Consider the following 12,373-nt stretch of genomic DNA (forward strand, 5'->3'; position numbering starts at 1 on the left):
CCCATTATGGGTTCCAGAGTTATGGCCCCTGAAGGGCAAAATTAGCTATTTTGACCTTGTCTGCACAATAGCAGCTTTATTTACGATTTGATTTTTACCAAACTTGCACACAACTTGTATCACTATAAGGTCTTGGTTTCTTTTTTGAACTGGCCAGATTCCATTATGGGTTCCAGAGTTATGGCCCCTGAAAGTAGACATTGTAACTAAAAAATTAAAACCGGAATTTTTAACATTTTGACTCCAAATATATATTGCTAAGTGCATCAGATAATATATATACAATATTAAAATGCTGTGTGTTATTTTTTAAAAGAGATATTTACTCCAAAAAATTTAGTCCCCATAGCATTTTTGGAAATAGGATAGACAACTCCTGAATGACTATCTCATCAAATTTGCTGATATAAAAATAAACTTAGGTATTTTCCCGGGATACCCTCATTAAAGTCTGTTTCTTCATTTCATTCAGACATGGAATGTAAACAAATACAGGAACAACTTAACAGTACAAGGACATCAAACAACCTATTTTATTTTCCTTCAGGACAGGTACACATGTTAAGTCATACTTGTAGTTAATAAACCAAAATGTAAAACAATTAATTATCTCATCAAAGAAATGAAGACTAATAACTTCACAATATTTTATTACCTCCCTTCATTACATTTATCATCTACATTCTACATATTTTTTATGGAATTACCTCCCTTTATCTCAAATAAGCTTTCTTATATTGCAATTTAATCAGTCAGTATTTTTACCTTATTTTTCAGACAAATAAATTTGTATTTATTAATCCATGGTAAGATGAAAAGCATAAATTATATTAAAGAATACCATAAAAGCATTTATCACACATGAATGCAAGGTATACACAACAAATAATTTTGAGCCTTGTTGCCAATGACAGTGTTGAAAAATATTAAAGCTCAGATGGCATAACAGTGAGATAAAATCTTTTTAAGTTAAGTTAATAATTCCCATATTAACTTATGACTACAAAAATTTAAAGTATGTTGTTATTCCCATTTCAGTCCAACATATCTAAAGAAGTAAATACTACAAAGACTGTATATCAAATGTTTGAAAATAAAATTCCACCAACATATTTTGTTCTTATTTCTTTTATCTTGATTATGTAGTGTACTTATCTGGAATGATGAGATATTTTGAAATGTATATTTCTTTATTCTCCTGGATGGAAAAAAATATATAAACAAGAGGGCCATGATGGCCCTATATCGCTCACCTGTTATCATTGCACTTAAGGACAAGTCTTCAAGGTCAAAAGATCATAATAGAAATCAATCAAAATAATTATGAGAAAATATAGTTGAAATTTTCTTTAAGTAACTTTAAAAACAAGATTTGAAAACTTTTTGTAGAGGTCCACTAGGCAATGCTACATGTCAAATATCTAAGCTCTTCTGGTTTATTTTTAGAAAATTTTGAAGATTTTTCTATGTACAATCAAGTAACCCCATGGGGCGGGGTCAATTTGACCCCAGGGGTCATGATTTAAATTAATTTTGTAAAAGTCTAATAGGCAATGCTACATGTCAAATATCTAAGATCTAGGCCTTCTGGTTTATTTTTAGAATTTTTTTTTAAGATTTTCCTATGTAAAATCAAGTGACCCCTAGGGCGGAGTCAATTTTGACCCCGGGGGACAAGGTTTGAACAAATTTTGTAGAGGTCCACTAGGCAATCCCACATGTCAAATATCTAGTCTCTAGGCCTTCTAGTTTATTTTTAGAAAATTTTTGAAGATTTTCCTATGTAAAATCAAGTGACCCCTGGGGCGGGGTCAATTTTGACCCAGGGAGTCATGATATGAACAAATTTTGTAGAGGTCCATTAGGTAATGCTACATGTGAAATATCTAAGCTCTAGGCCTTCTGGTTTATTTTTAGAAAACTTTTGAAGATTTTCCTATGTAAAGTCAACTGACCCCTAGGGTGGGGTCAATTTTGACCCCCAGGTCATAATTTGAACAACTTTAGTAGAGGTCCACTAGGCAATGCTACATGTCAAATATCTAAGCTCTAGGACTTCTGGTTTTTGAGAAGAAGATTTTTTAAATATTTTCCTATGTAAAATCAAGTGACCCCTGGGGCGGGGTCAATTTTGACCCTGGGGGCCATGATTTGAACAAATTTTGTAGAGGTCCACTAGGCAATGCTACATGTGAAATATCTAAGCTCTAGGCCTTCCGGTTTATTTTTAGAATTTTTTGAAGATTTTCCTATGTAAAATCAAGTGACCCCTGGGGCGGGGTCAATTTTGACCCCGGGGCCATGATTTGAACAATTTAAGTAGAGGTCCACTAGGCAATGCTACATGTCAAATATCTAAGCTCTAAGGCTTCTGGTTTTTGAGAAGAAGATTTTTTAAGATTTTCTTATGTAAAATCAAGTGACCCCTGGGGCGGGGTCAATTTTGACCCCGGGGTCATGATTTGAACAAACTTGGTAGAGGTCCACTAGGCAATGCTTCACACCAAATATCTAAGCTCTAGGGCTTCTAGTTTTTGAGAAGAAGATTTTTAAAGTTTTTCCTTTCGGTTGCAATGGCAACCAGTGTTCTGCATGGAATTCAATTCTTTGAACAATTTTGAAAGGGGGCCATCCAAGGAACATCCCTGTGAAGTTTCATCAAAATTGGCCTGTTGGTTTAGGAGGAGATGTTGTTTAAAGGAAAATGTGGACGGACGACGGACGGACAGACGGACGGACGGACGCCGGACGGTGAGCGATCACAATACCTCACCCTGAGCACTTTGTTATATATGTAGATTAGATTAGACTGTATTATACAAATATTTATATGAAAATATGTGACAACTCTGGTTAAATAGAATAATAGTTAACTTATGGTAAAATGTTGAACTGCTTTAACATTAATCTACAAGTGATGAATGAGTTCATCTAACCATAACTTTGACATTTAATGTATTATTAAGAAAACTATAACATACAAGAAATGACGCGCAGACAGTATAAGTTGCTGAATGACTGGGTCAGTCTCCACCACAGATACTATGAAACTGAAAAAGTCCAATTAAATGTGTTTCTTTAAATTAGATTGATCACATTTTAACACTTCTATGAATGCAATTGTTAAATGCTTGCTTCTTACATGCATGCAATAATGGAAATAAAAAATGATTTAACAATATATGTATACAGTCTTGTCATGAACACATTCTGTACAGATGATAATACATAGAAAAGTCAACATATTTATTATATGGGTCCATCTCAGTTTACAGCTGGTGCATGGCTGTCTTGCACTTGAATATACATCTTGCAGCACAGGGGTAAATTCCATTTCACATGACAACACACTTGTAGCACTTCTGGAAATACACATGTAGAACTTTATTACATAAAAAGAATAAAACATGATAGTTTTTAAAACAATTATAACATCATTTTAGACATTTGCAGATATTCTAATCTTAGAAATATATTATCAAGCAGCAAGTCAAGTAACTCTACAAATTGACATTTTGTCTAATTTCTACTTGTCTAAGGAATTACCTGTTTTAAGGAGCAAGATTATGTTGCTACTTGGCTTGCTGTTTTATTTAAATTTTACATATACTTAGATCAACTAAATGACAAGTTATTTAATAGGACTGTCTGAAAAGATTGCATATTTTATAACATTCAATGTACATATTCAATAAAATGGTGAAAAAAATAAACAGATAAATCTGATGATGTTCACCTATGATCTCACCTAAAAGCTCCAACAACAACCTACAACCTCTGATTAGTATATGATGTAGTAATGATAAACTACCTTAAGTGTTTTTATATAGCATGCAAAAACAATGAACTTGAGAACTGCCAAAACTTCACCTTATGAGTAATATATGTTCACCTTTCCCCTTGATGAAAGTGTTGTATTTCTTAAAACATTTGAAATCATAGATATTATAAGTACAATGCAACCTCTGTAGAGCAATACCCTGTGGGATATACAAATATTTTAGTTATTTTGAGGTTGCTGTTCTGGCTGGAGAAGTAAATCTGATAGTTATATTTCAGCTTAGGGAAATTCTCATGATGTTGTTATAGAGAGGTTTTGCTTCAGAGTGAGCTACTCTGGAGAGGTTGTACTGTGAAAATTGCTTCAAACTTCATCTCCTTCAACTGAGCTAAATGAAGAGAAACAACAAAGGATTTTCCAAATTTAGAATTTCCTTGTTTACAATTTGACATTTAATGTTAGGCAATTATGCAGACATATTTTTATGTGACACAATGCCGCCTTTAACTATCTTATTCCAATGAACAAATTGTCAGTCTTGACAAAATCATGTGAAAAAAAGATCACAGTAAAAAAATTAATCCTAATCATTGCAAGTGACAAAAAATTAAATTCAAATATTGCCTTTGTGATGTGCAGCACTGGCCATGTCTTTTTATCACAATAATTTACCTTATTTATATCTGTTACTTTTTCATAACTTTTATGTCCCTTCTGCACTAACCATTGTCTTCAAGTTCTGAAATATTGTAAAACATTAATTCACACACATTCTAGGAAACCAACATAAAATCAGTGTCAAAGCATTTGAATGTAATTGTTTTAATTATCTTAATACAAAGATACAAATGTACTTCATGTTTTTGCTGACTAATACAATATACTGATTTGTATTTCAATATTTATTATCAAAGTACATGTTCATTCTATTTTTGAAATGTTGACATTACAAAGCTATCACACATTTATTACTAAACCATATCTATTATCATTATTTTGAATGGAGATATGCACTTAGTAAATTGAGGGATACACAAAGCTACAGGAAAGAAATGTTTATGCCAGGCTGACATAAAGTCCAGAAGGTTCACATCTTGTCAGGAATGTCAGTCTTATAGCTGTCTTGTACAGTTATTTCAGGAGCAAGAATGTAGCCATACAGCATATAAATGCTTTGAGACCTTTGTTTAACATACATAAGCATAATACCTCCTGCATTTTTCATAATGGTAACATCTTCTTGGACTGCCACAGGGTAAGACAGGTCAAACAACTGTACATGTACATTCTCAAACTTTTCCCTACCAAAACTGAAAATGAAAATTATACAACATTTTTTTTCCTTTATTTTTGTACAAAAGATGACCTATGCATTTAATACACACTTTTTACATTTATTAATTTAAATATATTAAAATTAATAAAATATCTCATAACTCATTGTATGATTAAAATTATAATCATTAATAAACTATATCAAACATAACCTGAAGTGTTCTAATTTATGAAGCTGCAATTAATATTGAAAAATGCAACTATTGTATACAATGTATATTAAAAAAAAAGTATCATGAACCTGATTATAAAACAGTCTCAGTTCAAATGTAATAACACATGACTGTAAGAAAATCAATGTATGTTGTACTTTAATGATATCATCATAACATGAATGCCATCAATAAACTTCATATATAACAAACTATACCACTATGTCAGCCTCTTTCTTGTTATTTCTACAGCTTCCAAAGACAGACTGCAACTACATGTATCAGACACTCTAAGTAAAATATATAAATAATCATTACATAAGAGAATTTTTCATGTTAAATAAAGGGAGTTAATTAAATGCAATCTGAGAACTTTTGCTAAACATAAAGGGAAGTAATTATCAATAAAACGAATGAAGAAAAATGCATATATAAGGGAGGTAATTTAGAAAAAAACAACAACTTCAAATGTCAGTATAATGATAGTTGACACTGACAATGACCTATATCAAGTATGCACAACATAAGAAACAGCAAGCACTTGAAAAATGCATTATATTTCCTTGCAATATCAAGAATATTTGACTGTATGTAAGGGTTCTCTACATGCTGTTATACTGAAAAAAAACTTTAGTCTAAATATAGCTTAGATCTATTTATATCTTCAAAAAAAGGAAGTCCCAAATTTCCACAGCTATTCACAGGCTGAAAATTTTTGGTACTAATATCAGCAAAGAGGTTGATATCTATACTTTTTAATAACTATCGTCAAAGGTAGGGAAAAACTTACTGGAAAGGCATAAACTCCTGATCTAGTCATTTCAATACATTTTCAGCTCATTTGCATATAAGAAGAAGTTTACAGAATTCCCCCTGTTTCTCTTCATTTTCAAAAAAATCTGTAAGATGGATATAAACCAAAACATTCTCCTATGTGTCAGCTATCAGATATATATTTCAACAAAAACTGTCAGCTTACCTTGTTTTTAGAAGAAGACAAAATTCCATGGCAACTTTCGCTTCCCCGCAAAACTGTACCGGTGCACACATAAAAATATCTCAACTGTGATTTTCAAAATAATACTCTCAGACCACAATTATTTCCCTTGAAAATAAAATGCTCTAGGTAAATGTCTACTGAAAGGGCCAGAATTAGCTATTTTGACCTTTTCTGCACAATAGCAGCTTCTTTTATGATTTGAATTTAACCAAACTTGCACACAACTTGTATCACCATAAGATCTTGGCTCCTTTCTTGAACTGGCCAGATTCCTTTATGGGTTCCAGACGTATGGCCCCTGAAAGGGCAAAATTAGCTTTTTTGACCTTGTCTGCACAATAGCAGCTTCATTTATGATTTGATTTTAACCAAACTTGCACACAACTTGTATCACCATAAGATCTTGGCTCCTTTTTTGAACCGGCCAGATTCCGTTACGGGTTCCAGAGTTATGGCCCCTGAAAGGGCCAAAATTAGCTTTTTTGACCTTGTCTGTACAATAGCAGCTTCATTTATGATTTGATTTTAACCAAACTTGCACACAACTTGTATCACCATGAGATCTTGATTCCTTTTTATACACCCGAAGGGACATGTTATGTTATCGCCTCGGTGTCCGTCTGTCTGTATGTCTGTTGGTTAGCAATTCCCCTTCCGCTCTGTAACTCTTGAACCCCTTGAAGGATTTCAAAGAAACCTGACACAAATGTTCACCTCATCAAAACGATGTGCAGAGTGCATGTTTCGGATGGCTTACTTCAAGGTCAAGGTCATACGTAGGGGTCAAAGGTCATATGACTTTGTTTTGTGTATATTGCTCTGCATTTGCGTTGAATGCAGTGCTCTTGTTTTTATTTGACAATATTTTTTTAATTACTTCCCTTTTATGTTACTATAAATAGCTTATTTAGTAATTGTTTTATCATTGGCCGTAGGAAAAAAACGAGACCACTTTTCTGTGGTACAACATGGATAGTACCTCCAATTTTAGGTGTATTTTGACATATCTGTACCTTGTAAGATTTTTTTTTCTTTTTGGTTAAATTCTTCCCTTTGTTGTTCCTGTCCTTTAGACTAAGATATTTTTTCTGAGGACTTCGATTTATTTTTAATTTTTTCCCTTTGTTGTTCCTGTCCTTTGGGCTTCATCAGTCAAAATTTTGCTCCTAACCTCCTCTGATGTAATCCTTCGGGCATGAAACTACTGGCCTAATTTGAAAATAATTTAATTTGAAGTAACTTTAAGAAAATTTCAACTATATTTTCTCATAATTCTTTTGATTGATCTTGATTATGATTTTTTGACCTTCTTGTCCTTAAGTGCAATGATAACAGGTGAGCGGTAGGGCCATTTTGTCCCTCTTGTCTCTGTATCTCTCAATTTCAGTCGCCACTCTACTTGATTTTCTCTTGCCTTAACATCATTAACAGTTGATCTTAGTTTCTTTGAATTTGCTTTACTCTTTGTTAATGAAGATTTTAATAAATTTATATCCCTTTCCTTTTGCTTAACTTTAGATACTGCTGCTTTTAAATCTTTTTCTGCAGTTTCTAGTTCCCTTTGTTTTACATTTTGACTTCTTTCCCTTCCCTCTAACTTCCTTTTCAGCTGCTTAGCACTTTCTCTAACTTTCACTACAGTTTGTTTAGGCTCCTGTAGTTTTTCACTTGTTTCATGTAATTCTTCGGTTGTATCCTGTAATGCTTGTGCACCTTCTTGAATAACACTTTGCAATGTACATGTACTCAATACATTGACTAGCCCTTCTTCTGACCTAGACTTGTGTTTTTCTTCCGATAGAGTCTTGTGTTTTTCCCCTGATACAGACTTACTTTCAGCTGAGCTTGATGGCACAAATGGTGGTTGAATTGGTATTACAAAAGGCTCATTTAAGTATGTGTCTTTAGCAACCCCACTCAGTCTTCTTGCTTTCCGTGTTTTAATAATTTTGTGAATTTTTGCTAATAGAAGCACTTTCATTTATTTCAATTAAGGGTTCCCCAGACAGATCTGATATCCACCTGCATAAATTATTTTTCAAAGGTACATTATTGCTACAAGCAAAATTATAAAAAATCTAACACAAGGCCAGTACAAAAATGTTTGCGACCTAGTGTTCTTAAAGGTCTTTCACTTAACAGATCTTTCGAAGTAATGTTACGTCATGTTTGAAGTATATTCTCATTCAAAAACAGTTTCAACCTCACCTACAATAAAAGTCTGTGTTGCTTTGTTACACTACAAGGTCACCACTGTATATGTTGGAACTACTTATATTCAATGGGCCCGTTGAAAATGCCTGTGTGCCTCTGCTGCTTGGATATTCATAACCAGTAAGAGTTCCACAAAATATATATTGTTAATAGTGATACTAGTACGATGAGATTTTGTCTGCACGGCAGCATCTTTTGTTAAATTCAGTTTAGGAACCTTATCTGGAGGTTCGGCAAATTCAAATGTCTCCTGTGTCTCCGGAGAGAACTGCAGACTCTGTGAACTAAATTGTAGCGTTGCAATAGTATATCAGTGTTCTCAGGAATATGGGGAACAACTGAAGGTCCAGCTAAACTTTCTGACTGCTTATCTGGTTTCAAAGTAAATACATCAGTCTGCTTATGTAATGTTCCTGGTGAAAGCTTCAGGCTTTGAGAACTCTGACCCCATTCGTGTTTCAACACACCAGTTTGCTCTGGAATATCTAAATATTCACTTACTTTTTCAGCTGGTGTTGATTGCAGAACAACTCTTTCACTGGAATCCCTATGTCCCTGATCTGACTGTGGAAATAGTACCTGGATTTCAGTGTCAGATGGTGGCTGAGTTTCATCAGCATCTAAAATCTAACTGTATGACGAGTGTGAGTTGTATGAGTATCATGAGTATGAGCTGTGGAAAAAAATATGTGCATTATTTTAAATATGGGATACTTCTGAAGCAAAGTCAGCAAACTGAAAACAATACATCACTCTGGTTTGCAATGTTTGTTGATACGGAGTAAAACAGTATGCGAGATCATAGAAATACTTTTCTCTTTCAAAATTGGAATAATTCAAAAGGCATTTCATTTATTATTCATTATCATAGTAGTCTGGGCATGTGGGCCAATGGTAGAGCTTCTGACGCTTGATCAGATGGTTGCGGGTTAATATCTCGGCCGGGCCATATGTTTTGTCCTAGACCAAGACACTTATCTGCATTGTATGTAAATGGGAACCGGCAAATTACATTTTATAATATTGGCTCAAAAGTTCACATTTAAAACTGTAAAACATGGAGTAATCCGAGTATTAAAAGTCCAGCTGAACATGCCCCAAATGCACAGTCTTGGAACGGTGAGTCACAGACTTAGAATGTATTTAGTGTTAAACATATAACTTGAAGTAACTTAGAATTAGTATCATAGTTCATACTAATAGTTGTACCCATAGGACAGATTCTTTGTCTTGATCACTGCCTTCGGTCTCAGACTGGAATAGATCCTGACTCATCACAATCACTGGTAAACCAGTGCAACAAAGTGGGTGACACTCGTGTTTAACTTAAAGTTCCGATGACAAGGAATAGGAAATCTGTAGAACAAAAAAAAAAACGATTTTAGATTTATTAAATTACAATTTAGTATATACATAAATATTATTATCATTAAGAATTCAAGTTACAAGTCATAGTACACTTACTAAGTAAGTACATTGTTGTAAAAGATAATGTAACTAACTATAACTGAGTAATTATAACATCACTGAGTCAGAGGTTCGTGCAGATTTTCATAACAGTGATGAGAAAACAACTATAAGTATTTTTTTCAACATATTCTCTCTCTATCAACCGTCACAGTTGTGTTCGAGTAAATTAGGGTACGAAACGCCCGTGAAAACGAACAAAATTTCTGGTAGTTCTGCCATTGAATATCACCAACAGTAACCATGTGCACACTTAGACAGATGGAACGCAATAAACTGGTAATATAAATGTACATCTGCAGGGATAATTACCAAGAAAATGAGGCAGAAATAAATCTGGCACCTGCCAAGTAATCGTCGCAGAATGGCGAATTACCTCCCGTAGCAAAAAAATACTCGGTCTGAAAAATGATCAAAGACGTATATGTACGCGCAATTATATCAGTATTTAGCGCACTCTCTATGTAAAACGATCATTTTCCTACAAAAAAAAACATACCAGTTTGATCAGCGTATATGGCGCTCTTGATATAAAAATCTGGGAATGATTTTTTTCTTGGGTCTCTTTTCAAGGATTTCCCGAACATTCTATGGAAAACACGTCATATTCGTAATGTAGACTAAAGAATCGGGCACCTGTTCAGTTTGGAAAATGCCATACTTTTCCAAAATAAGCGCGTTTCTATTGGGCCCAATAGTGAGGTCAGATTTCCGGAAAAAGTAAAAAATTACCTCCCCTGATTGGCGGATGCGTGGTTGTCGCTACCTTGAGTGGATTTAAGAGTTAATTGCTGTGGAGTCCCCTATTTGCCCCGTTTACCTAAGCGTCGTGACCAATTGTGAAAGGGCTGAACACTAACCATGCAGTGAGTCTCAAAACAGTATGGTCTGAGCCCCTATAAATAAAATATTTTACCATTTTGAACGGCTATTCCCGTGACTTTTGCGAAATGTGTAAATCACATGTAGATAAAAGTCCGGTTGTGATATACTTGTACCTTGTCGCTGAATGGAGAAAAAAGGCAAGAGTGACTATTTAAAAGGGAACCATGTTCCATAAACGAAGCCTCCTTAGACCAAAAACCACAGCAGTTTTAGCATAGACGCACACTAGGGCAACATAGAGAGAGAGAGGGGTGGGGGAGAGAGGGAGAGAGAGAAAGAGAGAGAGAGAGGTGGGGGGATTGGGTGGTGATAGAGCAAAGCAAACCGACAAGGACACAACGAGCAGATAAGGAACACATAGGGGTACCTACTTTTACTGTTAATGATGCATTGTCTATGGTAATTTATCAAAAATGTTTTTAACACATACGCTAGGTTTTATAGTACTCAGTATAAATTCGAAAAGAGTCACTTCAATTATAAATATGACAAAAAAAAACTATTTCCGCTTTATTTAAAGACTGTGAGAAGCAATATGAGCAATTATAGTGATTAATAAAAAATTGTTTGGTAAACCATACAAAATGTAAATCCGTTCGAACAAATGTGTGTATTAATTAATTCCCAAATCATTTCATAAAAAAGATCAAACAAAATACAAATAGTAAGAATCAACGAGAGTAAAGCAAACTAGAGTTATCATACTACCAAACGCAATTATGCGAAGGGAAGTGGTTTTGACCCACCGGTCCGGGTCTTGCATGTTGTATGTCTTCTTCATGGGGTAAATACGTCGGATGCAAGTTATATAAACACACCCATCATAATATGGAGATGTAGTTTATAAACTACGGAAAATTAAAGTGAGAATTGGTACTGTGTACTGTTCGATACAATGTCAGATTGTCAAAAACAGATAAAGGTATGAAAATTTAAAAGTTGATGGATTTAGCTAACTGCAGGTAAAGTTCGAGTGGGAAATTAGATGATAATATTTTATTCCTGGCCATATAAAGAAAGTAGTTGTAATCATAGCCTATGATGGGTAAAAATCCTTGTCTAGGGAATAGTAATATAGTATGTTTTTTTGTTGTTTTTTATAATTATGGCTCTTGGACACAAACTAAGTCATTAAACTCAATTAACTCATGTACCGGACCCCTTTGCTCAGGTGCGTCGCCATTACGGTAGAAAGTCAAACCTCCAGCTATTATCGCTTCAGAATAAAATATTTTTAAAGTTTTATAGCTAAAAACCTAATTTTAACCATAGTTACCTATATGTTTAATGAGCCGGAACCATTGAACAATTTTGAAAGAGGATCACTTAGAGATCATTTTTGTAAAGTTTTATCGAAATTCATTCAGTGGTTTTGAAGGAGATATCGTTTAAAGAAATTGTTGACGACTGACGGACGCACGCACGACGACGGACACATCGTGATTTCTCTGTGACAGCAGCAAGTAACAGTTTCTTTGTTTGCAGTGGAGAAATTTAATTTTTACAATTCAAAAATGTAAAATCAAGTCTTTACCGGAT

The 12,373-nt window shown here is 34.1% G+C and overlaps 1 long non-coding RNA gene across 1 annotated transcript; it reads right to left on the reverse strand.

Annotated features, from left to right (window-relative positions):
- Positions 1-633: 633 nt before the first annotated feature.
- Positions 634-6,387, reverse strand: LOC128547390 (uncharacterized). The gene is made up of 5 exons (XR_008366494.1): positions 6,248-6,387; positions 5,487-5,556; positions 4,991-5,091; positions 4,454-4,520; positions 634-3,362 (listed from the first exon to the last, which is right to left on the reverse strand). It is a non-coding gene; the product is annotated as an uncharacterized LOC128547390 (long non-coding RNA).
- Between the last annotated feature and the right edge of the window lie 5,986 nt (positions 6,388-12,373).

Source organism: Mercenaria mercenaria, chromosome 12 (assembly GCF_021730395.1).
Source record: "Mercenaria mercenaria strain notata chromosome 12, MADL_Memer_1, whole genome shotgun sequence".
NCBI classification, from domain to species: domain Eukaryota; kingdom Metazoa; phylum Mollusca; class Bivalvia; order Venerida; family Veneridae; genus Mercenaria; species Mercenaria mercenaria.